At 38.4% G+C, this 7,911-nt stretch overlaps 1 pseudogene; it reads right to left on the reverse strand.

The window, feature by feature from the left end:
• Positions 1–1,558: 1,558 nt before the first annotated feature.
• LOC147320098 (uncharacterized) lies at positions 1,559–5,297 on the reverse strand (annotated as a pseudogene).
• Between the last annotated feature and the right edge of the window lie 2,614 nt (positions 5,298–7,911).

Below are 7,911 nucleotides of genomic sequence, written 5' to 3' on the forward strand. Positions count from 1 at the left end.
GGGAAAAACCAACAGTGGTCATACGGTACAGTGATCTGAACTAAACATAAACTGTTAGTAGCTATTTCACAAAGGGTTGCATTTAAGCCCTATAAATATCTTTTATATTAGTCATACTCATCACTTACACCTGTCAACTCAGAAAATTGAGTTGTTCTATATTTAAGCACTTAACAGATTAACTGTGGCAATATTGTAGAGCCTAACTGTTACATAATCTGTTGTAACTGTAACCCCTTGAACTTTCCGCATTTTGTCACATTACAGCCACAAACATGAACCAATTTTATTGGAATTCCACGTGAAAGACCAACACAAAGTGGTGTACACGTGAGAAGTGGAACAAAAATCATACATGATTCCAAACATTTTTTTTACAAATAAATAACTGCAAAGTGGGGTGTGTGTAATTATTCAGCCCCCTTTGGTCTGAGTGCAGTCAGTTGCCCATAGACATTGCCTGATGAGTGCTAATGACTAAATAGAGTGCACCTGTGTGTAATCTAATGTCAGTACAAATACAGCTGTTCTGTGACGGCCTCAGAGGTTGTCTGAGAGAAAATTGGGAGCAACAACACCATGAAGTCCAAAGAACACACCAGACAGGTCAGGGATAAAGTTATTCAGAAATTTAAAGCAGGCTTAGGCTACAAAAAGATTTCCCAAGCCTTGAACATCCCACGGAGCACTGTTCAAGCGATCATTCAGAAATGGAAGGAGTATGGCACAACCGTAAACCTACCAAGACAAGGCCGTCCACCTAAACTCACAGGCTGAACAAGGAGAGCGCTGATCAGAAATGCAGCCAAGAGGTCCATGGTGACTCTGGATGAGCTGCAGAGCTCTACAGCTCAGGTGGTAAATGGCCTGTATTTGTATAGCGCTTTACTAGTCCCTAAGGACCCCAAAGCACTTTACACATCCAGTCATCCACCCATTCACACACACATTCACACACAGGTGGGGGAATCTGTCCATAGGACAACTATTAGTCGTGCACTGCACAAAGTTGGCCTTTACGGAAGAGTGGCAAGAAGAAAGCCATTGTTAACAGAAAATCAGAAGAAGTCCCGTTTGCAGTTTGCCACCAGCCATGTGGGGGACACAGCAAACATGTGGAAGAAGGTGTGCTGGTCAGAGTTGATGGGAAGATGGATGGAGCGAAATACAGGACAATCTTGGAAGAAAAGTTCTTGGAGTCTGCAAAAGACTTGAGACTGGGGCGGAGGTTCACCTTCCTGCAAGACAACGAACCTAAACATAAAGCAATGGAATGGGCAACAATGGAATGGTTTAAAACAAAACATATCCATGTGTTAGAATGGCCCAGTCAAAGTCCAGATCTAAATCCGATCGAGAATCTGTGGCAAGATCTGAAAACTGCTGTTCACAAACGCTGTCCATCTAATCTGTCTGAGCTGGAGCTGTTTTGCAAAGAAGAATGGGCAAAGATTTCAGTCTCTAGATGTGCAAAGCTAGTAGAGACATACCCTAAAAGACTGGCAGCTGTAATTGCAGCAAAAGGTGTGTAAACGACCACGGCAGACCCAGTGGCATTTTAACCATTCTTTATTAATACTGGACGGTTGCTGTTCACAATACAGGTAGAGCTGCAGCTCTCCCGCTGCCCATTCAACATCACCACAACAACAACTCCAACCACAGGACCCAGTACAATATTTAATTCGGCGGGGCATGACTCTCCCGGCTGGAGCGGCTCCTCGGGCGCCGCCTCCGCCGGTGCCTCTCCCGGCTGGAGCGGCTCCTCGGGCGCCGCCTCCGCCGCTGCCTCTCCCGGCTGAAGCGGCTCCTCGGGCGCCGCCTCCGCCGCTGTCTCTCCCGGCTGGAGCGGCTCCTCCGGCGCCGGTGTTGTGCCAAAGTAGTTACCCCCGTCAAAAATTGTTTCCCCATTCACGGGAGCGCGCAAAGTAGGAGGAGCCACTTGCCCAGCTCCGTTCTGTACGCTACTTGTCACTGATCTGCAGTCGACGCGATAAAGAGTAAAAGCTGGAAAACAGCAGACTCGATGAATTTAATATTAGTTTCGTGACATTGTAATGTGCCGTGTGGAAGACATGCAGTTTACCTTATACTGTACACTGAAATAACCTGCTGGGAATACTTTGTCTAGAAAAAGACTTTGATACTATAATACTGTAAAACCAGATGCGATCATGGAAACACGTCGCTCTCCAGTGAATTTACACTCGGTTTACACTTTGTAGCGAAGCTATCACGAATGAGTTTATTTGCAAAATCAATCTCAGTATAACCAATAAGTACAGTAACTTTGGAGAAGATGTCTTATTCACAGCAAAAGTTATGGAGGGATACAGATTTTATCAGGCTGTGTGGCATCGGCTGCCAAAATGTGTGCCCCCCCATCTGTAATCCATATTGCCTTTGCCATCACAAAGGGTGTATTGGCCAAATAAGTCACAGTATAACCAATAAGTACAGTAACTTTGGAGAAGATGTCTTATTCACAGCAAAAGTTATGGAGGGATACAAAATTTATCAGGCTGTATGGCATTGGCTGCCAAAATGTGTTCCTTCCCCCCCCCAATCAATAATGCACCTTCACGAAAGAGTTTATTTGCAAAATAAATAACAGTATAACTAATAACTACTGTAACTTTGGAGACCATTTGGTTTTTTTAGACTTCTTAATTTAACATCTACATCTATATATGTAGATATGTGTTCTCGACAATGTGTGCCATAAGAACACTAGCTGTGGACCTTTAGTGTCAAAACAACAAATAACAAACAAATAAACACATCTTCTGGTGGTGGGCTTTTCACGCAGAGCTGGTGGAACCACCGCAAACACATCTCACACTGAATCTGTAAAAAAATAAATAATTACAAATCCCAATGTTAAAAATTCATTTATGGGAATTGATCATAACATTTAGCAGTCTTTCTTGATGTCATTACCCATTTGTTGTCAGTTTCATGCTCTTCTTCCCCGCAGAAATGACAGATGTTTGTCAAGTCATCTGTTTTAAAAAGTGAAAAAATAGCACATAGAGTACACTACCTACTAGTCTACTGACTCTTTTCGCAAGATCTTTTCAGCAAACTGAAAAAGAGATTCTAAGATGACTAAATAGGCTAATATCGTAAATGTTATTTTATAGTAATTTGTTTTCTGTGAATCAATTTCTTTCTTTTATTGTGTAATTATCTTATATTCCTTTTCCTGTCATTAACATTTATTACAACACAACATTTCCAATATTCTCGTATATATGTATGTATTACGGTTAAGACTCGTACTTTCAATGCAAAGACTCCACATGAGGTAGCGTCCACTTGTTTTGGGTGTTTGACTGTGTCACAAGTCCATCTTGAGACGTTGCATCCTTTTTTTTCGCATGAATGCCCTGAAAGACAAGTACAATAAAAACAAATAACATGTTTTAAAATTTTGGTGACACAAGAAGGTGAACAGTATGGAGAGCTTAAGTGTCTGTTGAACATCAAGTTAAGAACTGACCACACTGTTTTGTTAAAATCATTACTTTTTAAAAGTCTACAACGCATTTCCGTGGACAATTACTTGTGCTTTTTTCCCCGTTTCTGCCCATGATATAGAAATCAATCACTTACACAGTACACTTTGAAGAGATGTGGAGGAGGAGCAAAGATGGAATTCACACATGTATAACCTATGTGAAATTATTTTAGACATTTGTCTGATGTTTTAGTGCTAAACCTCCGCAACACTTTATGCAACTACTAAACATTATTCTCCCCGTGCTATATTTTCTAATGACAGACATCAGGTCCTCAAATAAACATTGAAACATGGGGAGACTTCTCTTTAAAGGCAAAATTAATCCATAATACCACAATATCAGAAGGCCAACACAAAAATTAAAACCTGTTGCTGCTATTTTTTTAATTGTGAGTACCAATTTTTTTTTTTGATTGACATCATACTTATAATTGTCATAATAAACACAAAAATAACAACAGCAACAAAGAGTTTAATAAAGGGTCAAAATAAATTTCAACATTTATCCTTACCTTGTTGATTCCAAACAATTTTGGATACCTTGTTTAGTTTCTCCAAGTGGATCAAGATACAGTGACTTCTTTTCTTGTGGGTAAATGACCTACAGTAAAATTATGTGGAGAATTACATGTAATAATTCAAGACTTAAGATTATCTGCATGCCATGCATTTGTCTTATAAAACTGATTTGATGAATATTGTAAATGCAATTATTTTTTTTACCACTAATGTCCAGTGATGATGTTCATTTACAATTCCCAGAATGACTTCATGCTCCATGGGTTTATCTTAAATTGAAACAAAACAATAAAAATATTCACTTCAGAAAGAAATGCAATAACATGTTGTTTAGAGTCCTTTTTTATTAAAGCAATTTATGATATATTATATATCATCCACTTATAAAGTACTCTGCGACAGCCATGATTCACCCCTCATTTCTTTAACCTGTGCAAGAAGCTGGACTATCTTATATTTTTTATAAGTGGTTTTGCACATTACTTCCTCCAAGACTAATAAAGGTCTTTCTAAGGATTTCTTTTGGACATGGAGTTCATTTTCAATCATTTTCAATGCGATCCTTTTACCATCTGCAGAATAATGTTTAATGCTTTCTTAAGCCTCTTTAACAGTGACGTAAGAATCACTTGATAATAAAAAGGTACCTATTAAAGAGATGAAGCAGTGTTGATGATTTCAAAAGAGATATTAGCCCAAATGTTTGCAATTCTCAAATCAAGCATTGATTGGAGTTTGTACAAAAAGAGGAGGAAACCAGACAAGCAGAGAACAAAAGAGAACTGTCAAGTCTAATAAACTATCCACATCTACTAACCCCAGTCTCAATTCATTCTTTCTGCATAAGCTGTTATCCAATCTAAATCTGGATGTGGATATGATCTGAGATACTTAAACAATACACACAAGATTCTTTCTAGAGATACCTACCTTGAGTCTTGGAGCTTTTCTCTTCCAAATGGCAGTCATTGAAAATGAATCAATGAATGCTGCTTTTGCTGAATTATGACGATTGCATTGTCTCACCATGATCACAAGATATGCATTAATAGACTGCGAATACAAAATGTAAACATTTGTTAACTGTTGTCAAGGAATAAAACACTGATAGTTGCATTGTTGTCAGTAAAGATCACTGTACCTCACTTTCCAACTCCATGTCCGGACCAATTTGTTGGATATCCCAGTAGAATAATTTGTAAGCACCAATTCTGGAGAGTAGAATGTGAGGACTCTTTCCAGCCCAGGCATCCATTATATCTACAAAAAGTAATAAGAAAAAGAGATAAGTCAGCAGGACTAAATGTAAATCAAAATTTAAAATGCATAATTTCTTATGTAGTTGTCTGACAAAAGACGTGTTTCAGGGTAAATACTTTTAAGACGCTGATAAAATGGGCACATGGTTTAACATTGTATTTTGTAAAAAAAAAAAAAAAAAAAAAAAGAGCACTTAAATTTGCTTTTATTTGGGGGTAAAGTTACACTTACAATGTTCTACAAAGAAATTTAAATAAATTCATATTAATATAAGAAAAGAAATTTAAATACATAGCAATAGAAATGCTCTTGCCCCCTATCAAATCTTTTTTCCAGCAGAAACACCTATTACAACAATTTTTTAAAATTATGTTTAGTTGAAGCTACATGACTATATTTTAAAATACTCAGGCTCAAGGCTTGCACCTGTGGCCTTTACTATTACATAACCGTTTCTGGAAAAATGTTATTTTTCTCCTCCAAAACTAGTTTTATTATCTCTAAAATAGAGTGTCAATTTTTGGGCTGTTAAAAGCAGCGTCTTAAAGAGTATTTGATCTTTCGAACTGTTGCTGGCAGGCAGTCATCATCACAACATTAATATACTTCTTGTAGTGGGCATTCTATGTCACTATGACAGCAATTTTAGAAAAGAAGAAAATGAAGAACATACACTACTAGTCAAAATTTGGGACACACCTTCCCATTCAGTGTTTTTCTGTGTGTTCATGCTTTTCATGCAGTGACAATCATCTTAGGTGACTACCCCATGAAGCTCACTGACAGAAGGCCTAGAGTGTGCAAAGCAGTGATCAAAGCAAAGGGTGGCTAATTTGAAGAATCTAAGATATAAAAAATATTTTTGGTTCTTTCATACTTTTTGGTTTACTACATCATTTGTGTTAGGGTTAGTGCTCCATATGTGTCCATTCATAGTTTTGATGCCTCAAGTTCTAATCAACAATGAATCTACAAAATAGACAAGGAAATTAAGAAGCAACATTAAAATGAAGGTGTGTCCAAACTTTTCACTCTTAGTGTACATCAGATGTACAATATCAATCATGAACATTCTGGGTTACACAACAACAAAAGAAAGATTCACAGTTTTGAAGGACTCACTTTTTCATTTGTGTAATTTTACACATGTGGCTTACATCCTTTTACAAGTTTTCTATAATGTTTTGCCCCATGAATGTTTTTTTAAAGCATTAACATATTGTTAAATTTAAATATTCTGTTAGGAAATATACCTAACAAAATCTTTTTAAAGGTGTAAAATTTCCTATGCCATGATCTACAGAGTACTGAAACAAACACTGTCATAGGAACAAAAGTCCTTTTTTAAAAAATAAAAAAATATTATATTTATTTACATTTCTCTGCAACTGTTGGTTCTATGGTCTGCTGTTGTGGTCTGTGAGGCTGGGTCTGCTGTTGTGGTCTGTGAGGCCTGGGCCCTGTTTCAGGAAGCCGGTTTAGTGGAAAAACTGAGTAAGTATACCCTGAGTTAACGAAAACTCTGGGTTTTCGGTTTCACAAAGCGAGTTCAGCTGAAGCCTGAGTGAGTCACTATGACGACACACGCCGTGAAGCTAACCTGCCCCCTAGCAGGTTTACTACAACTAACCCTGACTGTCTCCGCCCCTTTGTCAGAAACCTGACAGTAGGAAGTGTCAGACATGGCGTGTCCCTTCCTTGAAGAGCCAGTAGATCGTGAAGCCCAAATTCTCCGCAGAGCTCTCCGCCGGGAGAGAGTGATCAGAGCGCGTTTGGACATTTTATCATTTCCTGATGATTGTCTGTGCGAACGTTACCGTTTCTCAGCACAATCTATAATTTATTTGGATAACATCCTCAGGCCATATATTACGCATGTGACACATCGCGGACATGCTCTCAGTTCTGTACATATTATTTGTATTGCACTTCGGTTTTTTGCAAACGGGAGCTTTCTGTATAATATTGGTGACGCTGAGCACGTTTCCAAGGCTACCGTCTGTCGGGCAGTCAGGAATGTTACAGTTGCACTGAAACGTCTCCTGTACACGTTTGTGGTGTTCCCCGGTCATAGACCCACAAGATTCATCAAAGAGGGATGCCACAAAATTGCAGGTATCAGGATGACCAAAACTTAATTTATGATGTGGTGATACTTGAACTACTACTTAAATTTTACATTTATTTTCAGGGTTCCCAGGCGTGATTGGCTGTATAGATGGTACTCACATTCCAATCATTGCTCCTTCAGTAAATGAAGGAGACTATGTGAACAGGAAGTCTTTCCACAGCATTAATGTGCAGGTACATAGTTCCCTGTAGCATTTCAAACTAACAAATTATTTCATCATAGTAATGGATGCTAATTTGTGTTCTCTGCACTGTGAAGATCATATGTGATGCTGCCAACATTATCACAAATGTGGAAGCCAAGTGGCCAGGCTCTGTCCATGACTCACAAATATTCCGTGAATGTACACTGAGCACAAAATTTGGACATGGTGAGTTGAAAATACTTTAAAATATATAAAGACCAATTGCTTCAGGGACATTTGAACTGAAGTGTATCCTTCTGTCTTAGGAGAGTTCACTGGCTACTTGCTTGGTGA

Source organism: Aulonocara sp. 'chitande type north' Nkhata Bay, linkage group LG10, assembly GCF_057382095.1.
Source record: "Aulonocara sp. 'chitande type north' Nkhata Bay isolate Kocher_YH1m ecotype deep benthic linkage group LG10, A_spYH_male_GT1.1, whole genome shotgun sequence".
In the NCBI taxonomy this organism is placed as follows: domain Eukaryota; kingdom Metazoa; phylum Chordata; class Actinopteri; order Cichliformes; family Cichlidae; genus Aulonocara; species Aulonocara sp. 'chitande type north' Nkhata Bay.